The sequence below is a fragment of the Pongo abelii genome, chromosome 14, assembly GCF_028885655.2.
Source record: "Pongo abelii isolate AG06213 chromosome 14, NHGRI_mPonAbe1-v2.0_pri, whole genome shotgun sequence".
NCBI classification, from domain to species: Eukaryota; Metazoa; Chordata; class Mammalia; order Primates; family Hominidae; genus Pongo; species Pongo abelii.
In genome coordinates, this window is record NC_071999.2 from 32772947 (window position 1) to 32785595 (window position 12649).

General features: G+C 46.6%; 1 long non-coding RNA gene across 1 annotated transcript in view; it reads right to left on the reverse strand.

The window, feature by feature from the left end:
- The window catches only part of LOC112128594 (uncharacterized), a 98922-nt gene that overhangs the window by 27208 nt on the left and 59065 nt on the right, over positions 1–12649 (reverse strand). Inside the window, exon 2 of the long non-coding RNA XR_002911094.3 lies at positions 1848–2376. This is a non-coding gene — a long non-coding RNA (uncharacterized LOC112128594). The remainder of the gene's footprint in view (positions 1–1847; positions 2377–12649) is intronic.

The window sequence follows — 12649 nt, forward strand, 5'->3', positions numbered from 1 at the left end:
AAGCTGTGGTTAGCTAAGGAGATTTTATAGTTCTGCAAAGACTTTTAAAAACAAGAAGCCAGCAGAAGGATTTTTTTCTTACCCCAAAAGTTTTCCCCTAATAAAAGGTCTTTCTTACATGTCTTTCTTATATTTGGTTCTTATTTATACTTTCTATTTCTTTGCTAAGACTTTCTGTTCTTTTATTTATTTTAAGTTTGTTCAAAATTGTCCACTGAGGGGCCAGGCGCAGTGGCTCACGCCTGTAATCCTAGCACTTTGGGAGGCGGAGGCGGGTAGACCACTGGAGATCAGGAGTTCGAAACCAGCCTGACCAACATGGTGAAACCCCGTCTCTACTAAAAATGCAAAAGAGTTAGCCAGGCATGGTGGTGGGCACCTGAAATCCCAGCTACTCAGAGGCTGAGGCAGGAGAATCGCTTAAACCAGGAAGGCGGAGGATGCAGTGAGCAGAGATTGCACCATTGCACTCCAGCCTGGGTGACAGAGCAAGAAGTCTCCCTCTAAAACAAAAACAAAAACAAAACAAGAAAAAATTGTCCATTGAAGCATTTTAAAAAATAATATCTGTTTTAAAGTCCTTGTTAGGTAATTCCAATATCTGTGTCATGTACCTAATGGTGTTTGTTGATCTTGTTTTCTTATTCAAGTTGATATTGGATCTTAGTTTCCCAGTCCCTAGTATGATGAGTAATTTTCAACTATATCCTGGACATTTAGGGTACTATGGTATAGGACTCTTAATCTTATTTAAATCTCTATTTTAGCAGTCCTTCACTGACACCACCATGGTGGGGAGGAGGAAGGAGCCTTTCTTGTGTCTATTCAGTCTCTTCATAAGGGACACTTTCTAGCACTAAATTTATCATGGAAAAAGAAGAAATCACACAGCAACAGTTAACTGCCCTGCACGTCGTGCTTACCAAAACATATCAATTGGAATAAATAAGGCATTTCTGTACAGCCCGGAAACAATTTTCTCCATTATTTTTTAAGTTATAAGCTTTACAAATTGGCTTTCCTCTTTGATAACTCTGTTCATTCTACTTTCCCCCACGTATTATAAAAAAAGTACTCAATGATTTCAATTCATCGTGGAAATCCTGGTGCTCCTTGCTTTGAAATGACCTTCCGTGTGTGTGTATGTGTGTACGTATACCTCTCTTTTCCTGCAGTGCCATACACTCAAGAGTGAGTGAGAAATCTATTTAATTGTTGTATCTCCAGAACCCAGAAGAAGCCTTGAGCCATAGTAATCTCTTAAAGCATTGCATTGAAACTAAACTCTAGAATAGTTTGTGTAACTTTTTAAAATTCAAGATTCAGAAGAGAGATTTAAAAGTGTCACAAGGAAAGTTTCTCAACATCATTAATACTCAAAGAAACATAAATGTAATACAATGAGCCTCTCACATTGCCAAAGATTAAAAACACTGCTTATGCTACAGTTGATATTCAACATATAAGCATTCATCCAACAGGTGTCTGCTGGATGGGTGGGGTGTGTGTCTCTCTTGCTGATGGGCTTCTGTTGTCTCTGGTCTTCAGTACTCATACCTGGCTAGTTGTTATTTTACCATCTAGTGGGTATTTTAAAATCCATACCTGGGTTATACTCTGTGTTAGTAAAGGTGAGGTCAGGTGTTGGTGGTAGTGTGAATTAAAACACTTTTGACAGTGGCCTGCACCTGTAGTCCCAGCTACTTGGGAGGCTGAGGCAGGAGGGTCACTTGTTCAGGCTGGACAACATAGTGTCTCTAAAAAAAATTTGGAGAGTAACTTAGCAATATTTATCAAGGTATACATACCCTTTGACCCAGCAGTTCAATACCTGCAGATATACTCACATAAATGCACAAAGATAGATATATAAGGACTTTCCATGCAGCATTTCCATGCAGTGTCGGCACCACGCTGGAAATGTCGTAAACACTTATCAGGAGGGATTTGTGTCCAGGTGTCAGCTTCATGGGTGTGTTGCAGCAGCTTCCTCATCCCTGGGTTGCAGCCACGAACTCAACAACCCCAATGGTGGCGCCTGCTTCCCCCTGTCACTGACCATGGCAGAGGGAGCAGCTCCCTGAGAGGCCTGTGTGGTGGAAGAGTTCTGGGAGTCCCTTCTGCAAACCCAACCTGGAGCTCACTCCTCTGGTCCATCCAGTGATTTGGTAAATTTCTGAGTTCTAGAACATACCACCATAGCTGTGATCCCAAGAACAGGATGCCCCCAGCACCCAGAACACTGGCAGCTAGACATAGGAAAGTCTTCTGCTGCAGCAGCATCAGCTGCCTGCAAGAAGTAGCCAGGAGCATTTGCAGGGACTTCTGCCTCTGACTGTCTTCCAGGTCATGTGCAAACACAGGTGGAAGGTCCAGCTGGAAGGGAGCATAGAAAGTAAGGTTTTTCGCTTTCCAGCTCCTGTGATGCAGAAACATAATACTAGAAGGAGATGGAACAGGATGGCGAGTGCCAATTAAATATATCCAAACTCTATCAATATAATTTCTTTTTTTTTTTTATCTGTTTTGACACAGGGTCTTGCTCTGTCACCCAGGCTGGAGTGTAGTGGTGCAAACATGACTTACTGCAGCCTCAACCTCCTGAGTCCAAGTGATCCTCCCACCTCAACCTCCCATGTAGCTGGGATCACAGGCACATACCATGACACCTGGCTAATTTTCTTTATTTTTTGTAGTGATGGGGTCTCACTATGTTGCCCAGGATGGTCTCAAACTCCTAGGCTCAAGTGATCCTCCCAGCTTGGCCTCCCAAAATGCTGGGATTATAGGTGTGAGCTGCCACACCTGGCCCATATTTCTTAATTCTTTAATATACTACGGACCTCAAAAATCGGAAATGGCCATGCAGCCTTTGAGAAACACTAGTGATAGTAGGATGAAAAGATACCTACTTAAAAAAATTTTTTTTCAGTTTCCATTCATTTTTGGCTAAGTTCTTGAACCTCTTTCCCCACTGCTCAGTCTGCCTCCCACAACACTTCTGAAATCTCAGCCTAAATTGTGTAGGCACCTAAGCAAAAAGAACAAATCTGGAGGCATCACATTGCCAAACTTCAAACTATACTATAAGACTATAGTTACAAAAACAGCATGGTACTGGTATAAAAAATAGGCACATAGACCAATGGAACAGAATAGAGATCCCAGAAATAAAGCCAAATACTTACAAGCCAACTGATCTTTGACAAAGCATACAAAAGCATAAAGTGGGGCAAGCCCTGTCTATTCAATAAATGGTGCTGGGATAACTTGCAAGCCACATGTAGGAAAATTAAACTGGATCCTCACTTCTCACCTTACACAAAAATCAAATCAAAATGGATCAAAGACTTAAATCTAAGACCTAAAACCATAAAAATTCTAGAAGATAGTATCAGAAAAAATCTTCTAGACATTGGCTTAGGCAAAGAATTTATGACTAAGAACCCAAAAGCAAATGCAACAAAAACAAAAATAAATAAATAGGACCTAATTAAGCTAAAAAGCTTCTGCACAGCAAAAGAAATAATTAGCAGAGTTAACACACAACCCACAGAGTGGGAAAAAATATTTGCAAACTATGCATCTGACAAAGGACTAATATCCAGGATCTACAAGGAACTCAAACAAATCAGCAAGAAAAAAACAAATAATCCCATCAAAAAGTGGACAAAGAACATGAATAGGCAATTCTCAAAAGAAGATATACAAATTGCCAAGAAACATATGAAAAAATGCTCAACATCAGTAATCATCAAGGAAATGCAAACCAAAACAACAATGTGATACCATCTTACTCCTGCAAGAATGGCCATAATTTAAAATTCAAAAAACAATAGATGTTGGCGTTGATGTGGTGAAAAGGGAACGCTTTTACACTGCTGGTGAGAGTGTAAACCAGTACAACCACTATGGAAAATAGCATGGAGATTCCTTAAAGAACTCGTGGTAGATCTACCATTTGATTCAGCAATCCCACTACTGGGTATCTACCCAAAGGAAAAGAAGTCATTATATGAAAAAGACACCTGCACACACATATTTATGGCAGTAAAATTTGCAATTGCAAAAATATGGAATCAGCCTAAATGCCCATGAGTGGATAAAGAAAATGTGGTGTATATACACCATGGAATACTACTCAGCTATAAAACAGAATGAAATAAAGGCCTTTGCAGCAACTTGGATGGAGTTGGAGGCCATTATTCTAAGTGAAGTAACTCAGGAATGGAAAACCAAATATCGTATGTTCTCACTTATAAGTAGGAGCTAAGCTATGAGGACACAAAGGCATAAGAATGATATAATGGACTTTGGGGACTCAAGGGGAGGAGGTGGGGAGGATAAAAGACTGCATATTGGGTACAGTGTACATTGTTCAGGTGACAAGTGCATCAAAATCTCTCAGATCACCACTAAAGAATTTATCCATGTAACCCAAAACCACCTGTTCCCCAAAAACTATTGAAATAAAATTTAAAAATAAAAATAAATAAATTGTGTAGGCATGTGAATGTTTTTCGGGGAGGTTCTTTTAAATCAGCATCTGAAAGGAGCATAAGACCCCAAAAAGGTTGCCAACCACTGTGCTGAGGGAAGCAGGAACAATTGTGACCATCCTCAGCCAGAGTGCAATGGAGCCGTCCGGGACCATGTGTGCTGGTGGCAGCTGGGATTCTGGTTCTGCAAAGGCCCCAGCCCCCTCAATCCCATTTCCTTCCAGAGTCCCTTATTTGTTGACTCTTAAGAGCCAAATTTGGTTGTGTACCAGGGTCACCTGTGGAATTTGTTAAATTCTAGTCCCCAGTTTAACCCAGACCTACTGAACCAAAATTTTGAAGAGAGAAACCAGTTGAACCAGCAATCTTAATCTTTAACATACTTGATGAGTGATTCAGGGGCAGTTCCCAAATTTGGGAACCAGAGTGCAGAGAACTGTGTGCTTTGCTGCTGCCAGGCCCTATTTCCTCCCTGGTGCTCCCTGCCCCATGCCAGCGGCTGGCCCAGACACAGGGCAGCCAAGACACATGCTTGGGGACAGGTGAGCCTTGATCAGTCCCTCTGGGACTCATGGTGCCATTGCCCAATGTGCCCTTCAGGCTTTCTGTCTGGAGTAATGGGGACTATTGCCTTCTACAAGGTATTGGGAAAGACTGACTCACGTCAAGAACTTTGAAATCTGCAGATAAAAGGCAATGCCCTATTCCCTCCCCGAACTGTCGTCACAGACAGTGTTCTGTGAGGAGATCTCAGCCACCCCTTTTGCAGACTGTCTACAAATGACTGTATGTCATCTGTTATCCTGTTATTGTTCCCATCCCATGCTGCTGTGTAAGGACCTCACTGCAGAGGACGTCTTCACAAGTGTGATCCAAAATGTCTCTACCTGGGATCTCCCTCAGCTGTGGAATCAGCTAAGTTTAACCCTATTGTCATCATCCTGTGGACCTTAAACACACTTTATTATACCTAAGAGCAGTCAGCGTTCCATAGGGTGAAGGGCGAGCGGATGACGTCTGCCCAAGGCGGCCAGATGTCGCCACGGGGCCAGTGGCTTTTATCCTGCGGCTGATGAATTTCGCATATATCAATATTTATCAGTTGGAATACTGTCAGTTTTATAAATGAAAACTGAATGACCATAAATCATTCTGAGGGTAGGGAATCGTTGGGGGAGGGAGGAAGCTCTGTTTGTAGGCTTGCCAGCCAGGTGTGTTTCTTCATTCAGTGAACAAGTGTGGGCTGCTGGCCCACCAGACGGGGGGCCAGGGGAGCGAGTGCCCACCACTCCTTCTGCTGCATCATACCCCTGGCAGACGGGCAGAAGCAATTCACTAGCCTTCAAACCTCCTGGCCTTGTTTATAAGATAGTTTAATATTTGCTTTTCTTTCCTCAATGTTCAGAGCCATCGGGAGTAGTAGCACCTGCTGTCTTGGAGCTGGAAGACGTACAGTCAGCACTGCTGTTTGGTCCCTCAACGCCCTTCCACCATGGCAGGCTTATAGGCCGATTTCCTTGAGATCTAGTAATTTCTTCAACTTTAGATGAAATTTCATGAATGACAAATAACAGATCCATCTACTGAGCACCCACTGTGTGTATGGGACTAGGACCTCTGTGAGACCCTGGTGAGGTCAACTCTATTCTGAGCCCCATGTTACAGATGGAAAAACTGAGGGCCAGAGAGGTTAAGTAACTTGTCCAGGTTCCCCACAGCCAGGACGTGGCAGAGCCAGGATGACAAACCTAATTCAGTGTGTTTTCAGAACCTGGGCTCTTACAGTGACAGGCTGACCGGGGCTTCCTTAGATGGGGCCAGTGGCAAAGAGCCCCAGGAAACGTCCTGAGTTCATGAGCTTCAATCCAACACCACTGCTTTGGTCTCTCTTCCAAGGAGAATTGGTGAAGGAGAGTTGGTTCAGAAAATGGCCCTTCCCTTAGAGGTTTTCAAACTTTGACGTGTACCTGAGTTGCCTGGGGAGCTTGTTCAAACATGGATTACTAAAGCCACCACCAGGTTCTGATTCTGCAGGTTTGGGCTGGAGCCTGGAATGTGCATTTCCAAGAAGCTCCAAGGTGATGCTGGTGCTGCTGGTCTAGGGACCACACTTTGAGACCACTGCCATGGCCTGTGACATTCACCTGGAGTATCAAGCTAAGCAACACCGGGTCTCGGCCTCTGCTCTTCCCACCACTGGCTTACACACACTTTCCCAACTCCTGGGATCCCAGAGGGATGTTCTCACCATCCACATCTCCACCTGCAGAGTTCTGATAGTCACTCTCACCTCCAGACACAATCCTTTCCAAAGGGGCACTGACACAGAAAACAGGAGGGACAGGACAATTTCCAACACAACAGAGCAGGTCAGGAATGGCAGGTAGCCTTTCCAGGGATGCCACAGATCTGCTCTGTCTGTGGTAAGGACTTTCCCACGTCCCTTAAGCCACACTCCATAGGATCACCATTTCTTCTGCCTTGTCAGGCTAGCCTGATGCTGTTGATATCTGAGGCTACTGAACCACAGTTTCCCTAGGACACAAGAGGGTGTACATGCCTGTAAAGAAAAAAAAAGTGCAACCAGGTGCATATAAGAAAAAACACAGATACAAAGAAAGAGCTGGTAGGTAGGAGGCTGAGGTGGCAGCTGAAGGAAATGATGAATTAAAGGCTGGCTTTCCCCACGGCAATTGCCTGTTCTGTGCATCAGCAAAAAAAACCATAGGTGGCTTTTCCCTCCTTCATTTTCTTTCCAATTAAGTCATGCATATTTCTTCACGTACTCACCTTAGGAAGGACCCTGGACCTCCCTCCGTCCACACCCTCCCTTCATCTGCCCCCTCCCATCACCACACCTGCCTTTGCCGGCAGAGTGACCTTTCCTCAGCAGGGCCTCCGTTCCGTTCCAGCCAGCGGGAGAGGAAGGGCGTGCACTGGCAAGTGGTCACATAGGTGGGAATGCAAATTTGCTGCGCCCCTCCAGCACCACTGCAGACCCCTCAAGGAAAATGAAGTCCGCCACCCCCCTGCAGACTCCTCAAGGACAGAGAAGCACCCCACCACCCTGCAGACCCCTCAAGGAAAATGAAGCCCCCCGCCACCACCTTGCACACCTCTCAAGGCCAATGGTTGTGCCTTTTTGGCACAAAGTGAGGATTGAACTGAGGCTTCGTGAAGCCTCAGTTAAACAAATGACATTTTAGGTCTCATACAGGACAAACAGACACACTGCACATTTGCCTCCACGACAGCCCTGTGCATGGCAACCCCCACTGACTGATGTGCCTCATGTAGATGCCCAGAGACCGCTGCTTTGGCTGGACCAAACCCAAAGGCCAGTGCAAGCAGGAGAATCTGCATTCCACTCCCCTGCTGCAACTCAACACCCTTTCCCTCCCTCCCTCCTTTCCTTCCACAGGGATTCAGTGAGCATCACTCTGTGCCCAGCTTCTGGCTGGCCATTAAGGATTCCATGGTGAATGAGGCCATCATTCCAATCGCCAGCCACAGAAACCAGTGCCCCAAGAGGCCTCGTTCCCTGGGATGAGCCTAAGATGCACTCTTTGCAGAGCAGGGAAGGAGTGGCTGTTGTTTCCAGAGCCCAGGATGAAACTGTGTGTGAGGGAACTGTTTCAGGCCTGGGGATAACAGGGCACACGTGGCTTCAATGTTTTATTCAAGTCTAGCATATACGCTGAGAAGGGCACCACTCACCAGCAGACAGACGTCCATACCCAGGTAACCAGCAACCAGATGGAGAAGCAGAACACGCCCCAGAAGCCGTCCCAGGCTCTGTTTTAACCACCACCCCCTTTCCCCACCAAATATAGCCGCGATCCTACTTTGGAACAATATAAAACACCTTTGCCTGTTTTTGAACTTTGTAAGTTTGTCTCTGCCTTCCTTTGCTCTACACCGTCTTTGTGAGGTTCATCCATATTTTTGCAGGTAGCTGAGTTAGTCATCCATCCACAATGAGGAGATTATCCATTTGTCTGAATACAACAGGATTTATTTTTCCCTTCAGCTGTTTTTGGATATTTGGGTAGTTTCCAGATTGGGTCTATCACAAATGGTGCAGCTAAGGACAATCTAGTGCGTGTCTTTTGATGAACTGGGCCCAAGAGTGAAGTGCTGAGTCATAGGGTGTGCATGTTTAGCATAGAGGGCATTGCCAAAGGGTTTTCAAAGTGATGAGATGGGATCAACGCATATCCCATCTCATCGGCACTCAGTATGGTCTATCTTCCTCCTGGTGCCATTCTGATAGGTGTGTACTGGTATAATATCCTGGTTTTGATTTGTGTTTCTCTAAAGGTTATTGATGTTAAGCATCTTTTTGTAAGTTTAATGGCCACTTGAACATCTTATCTTGTCCCCAGTTTTTCCTAACTTCTTGACTCAGGGGGAACTTTGCTTTATTTTTTGCTTCCTTTATTTTTTGTCAACATGAGTGAAAATTAGCTTCCACTTAATGTATGTCTGGCTCACATTTATGTACAAGGCCAATCATCAGAGAAAATAAAGACTATATTAATAATGATGAAACATCACATTTTAAGTGCTTACTCAGTGTTATCTCATTTAATCTTCACAAACACTGATGACCTTTTTTTTTATAAAAGAGAAAACTAAGGCCCAGAGATGTTAAGTAACTTACACAAGATCACACAGCTAAGTGCCTGAGTCAGGATTTAAAGCCAGGCAGCCTCGCTCCAGAGCTACCTCACTCACCTGCTTTTGTGGTTGTAAAGTGGTGTGGGGGGCAGGTTCCTAGCTCCTGCCACCCACAGCACTTTACACATACAAAAGAGACTGTCCACCTCCATCAACTGGCTAGAAATGGGTTTCTAGTGGTACGATAACAACGGTCTCCACTTGTCCCAGATTTTCCGAAACAGCCCTGATAGAGCAACCCTGTTCTATAGTCAGACATGCACCTGCATCTTTCGTTTGGAAGAGACAGGCCCTTATAACCATCGACCCATGTTCTAGATTGGAACTTTGAGGCTGCTGACTTCCTCCTGGGAACCTTTCCTTCCAGTCATCTGCATTCCCTCTTGTTTCCTCTCCTGAATCCACAACTCCTTTGAGGGAAGGAGCTATTGGTTATTCGTTTTGATATTACCCTTTTTAAAGGAACAGAGGGAGGAAAGTCGATGGTTTCATAAAAGCTTTAACTACCACCAAAATAAAAACTTATTTACCACTAATCTCTATCAAAAGCCACATCTACACAAGAGGAACATTGACTAAAGATGTTGGAAATATCTAATGAAAACTATAAGCCTCTTTCCACCCCTTAACCCCTACCTTTAGGCTGAAACTATGGTGGTAATAATAGTAATAACGAAGTATCTCCAACTATTTCATCATCAGACCTAAGCCACCATTTGAGTACACAGAGAGGCCTTGTGCCTTGGTCCAAAGACCAAAGAACTCCACTAAGAGGAAAGTAGAAAAATAGAGCAGAGAGTGAGCCAGCGTCAGCAGGTACTGCTCCTGCAGCTCTTTGCAGCCTGATCCCTGCAGAGCAGGGTGTAGGGACATAGCGCAGGTGGCCCTTAGGAAGATGGGCTCTTGCCTCCCACCCGCGTCTCCCTACCTTTGTCTCGCTGCCATGGTAAAAATTCCCTTGTCCCCCTCGCAGGACGTGCGATGGGGGAGTGGCTCGCTTCTTCAGTGCCCCGCTGCTCAAACCTCTAGGGCAACATAGACGGGCAGGCTGTGGGGCTCCGACCCCACGGCAGTGTCTAGGGGTGGATGTTTACAGCTCCTGAAGCCCCAGTGGGCGTGTGCTACAGGGTGGTCTTTTAGTTTTGCCATCTATATACAGCTTGTGTTAACCAGCTCAGTCAGACCCTCTACCTTGTCACAAGGACAGAGGGCTTTCTGTATCCCAGGTTCTTGCCCTGGTGTACGGGAAGAATCGAATCACACGTGGGCTTGGAGAATGAGTGCAAGTTGTTATTGAGTGGAGGTAGCTCTCAGCAGATGGGGGAGCCAGAAGGGGATGGAGTGGGAAGGTTTTCCCCTGTAGTCGGGCCACTCGGCAGTCTGGACTCTCTTCCGACTGTACCAGCCAAACTCCATGGCCTTCTGCTGGTCGGTGGCCTGCCAGCGTGCTGCTGCCTATCGGTACGCTCCTCTCCCACTGCTCCTCTCGACGTCCAGCCACCCGTGTGTTCCTCCGCTGATGTGCTTCTTTGGAAGACCAGCTACCTGTGTGTCTGCCGCTCAGGATTTTTACAGGCACAGGACGGGGGCGTGGCAGGCCAGGGTGGTCTTGGGAAATGCAACATTTGGGCAGGAAAACAAAAATGCCTGTCCTCGGATGGGCGCGGTGGCTCACGCCTGTAATCCCAGCACTTTGGGAGGCCAAGGCAGGTGGATTATGAGATCAGGAGTTCAAGATCAGCCTGGCCAAGATGGTGAAACCCCATCTCTACTAAAAATACAAAAATTAGCCGGGCACGGTGGCAGGTGCCTGTAATCCCAGCTACCAGGGAGGCTGAGACAGGAGAATCGCTTGAACCCAGGGGGCGAAGGTTGCAGTGAGTTGAGATTGTGCCACTGCATTCCAGCCTGGGTGACAGAGTGAGACTCCGTCTCAAAAAATAAAATAAAATAAAAAATGCCTGTCCTCACCTAGGACCATGGTCACAGGCTGGTGGGGTGTGAGGGGTGCGGGTGAGGAGGCCTGGTTGGGGACAGGAGGGTTGGGGCTTGCCAGAGACCACGCCCTTCTCCCTTATTATTATTTAAAAGGACCATGCCCTTCCCTTCCCAGCACTTCCCTTCCCCGCTCTTCTCTGGCCCGATCCTGTATCATCGCCAACTCATAGACACCCTCCCTGGCTTTGATGGGAGCACCCTGGTGAGGCCCAGGCTTGGCTGAGCACCCTGCTGGCTCCCCAACTGGCTGCACCTGTCTATAGGAGCACGCTGGTAACATACGGAGCAGCTGCTTGCTCTCCTGCTGCCTGCAGATTCCCCGGCTGTGTCTTGTTACTTCCCTGCGACTCCTCAGTGCCCAGGCAGATGTCTGGCTCGTGATCGGTTCCTGAGCTTTGCTGCTGGAAGCCCCCTCAATGGCTAGGGTCCTAGGAGCCTCAGCTTCTATAGCTGGCTCCGAGCAATCAGGCCAGAAAATGGATCCAGGCATTGGTTTTCCAGAGAGAGAACTGAGAGGATGTCCACCGGGTTTTGATGCGCAGTAGGAAATGAGATGAAAGCACGGTAATCTCCTGTACTAATCTGATGAGGGACTGGTTTGAGTGATAAGTGGATTTTGCAGCAGAAACACAACATGCTTTAGTTCACCTTCTCATTCTTCCCTAGACCCAGGGGAAAGAGAAAAATGGGAATGAAAGGCAAAGAAGGACGTGAGGAGAGATTATTTCTCTCCACCAGAGTTCCACAACTGCTGGCCAGGGAGGAGGGATCAGGTCAGAGAAGGCGCTGCCCTGCCATCTACCCTGGCTGTGTGTACCTGTTGCCTCAGGCTGTCCTACAGAGAGGCAATGGCCGTCTCTTTCTCCTGAGTAAAAGGCTCAGCTGGTGCGGGCTGACTGTTTTTGGGCAATGTCAGGAAAGTAGGGGTCTGGCAGCTTAAACCTGGTTGGTATGACAAGACACGTTGAGAGATGGAGCCTTTCCAAAGCCCACTGCTCAAAGCCAGCCACCTACTCACACACATTTCAAACATAGCCCCAGGCCCTAATTCAAACTGCAGCATTTCACTCAGTTCTCAGCATCAGATAAGGCCAACAGGCTTCCACTCCTTCAGAAGACACCCAGGGGTCCAAGGGAAATCTCATTCCAAAGTGATTTTTGCCTGGAAGGGCCTAAGCCCCACCCAGGATGGGGACGACCATCACTCTGGGTTAGGACATGGGCTCTTTGCACCTCACCTGATTGCTAACCCCTCAGGTTCTTCCTCAGGGCTGGCAATGGCCCTGGGATGGACCTGGATTCAGCCCTGACTCTTACTAGTTGCATGATCACGGGCAGTTACATTACCAGAGGCAGATTCAGCACCACCCAGCCCACCAGAGCAAAACCCACAGGCCTTCCGAAGTGCTGTAATCCTAGCGCTTTGGAAGGCCAAAATGGGAGGATCACTTGAGGCCAGGAGTTTGAGACCA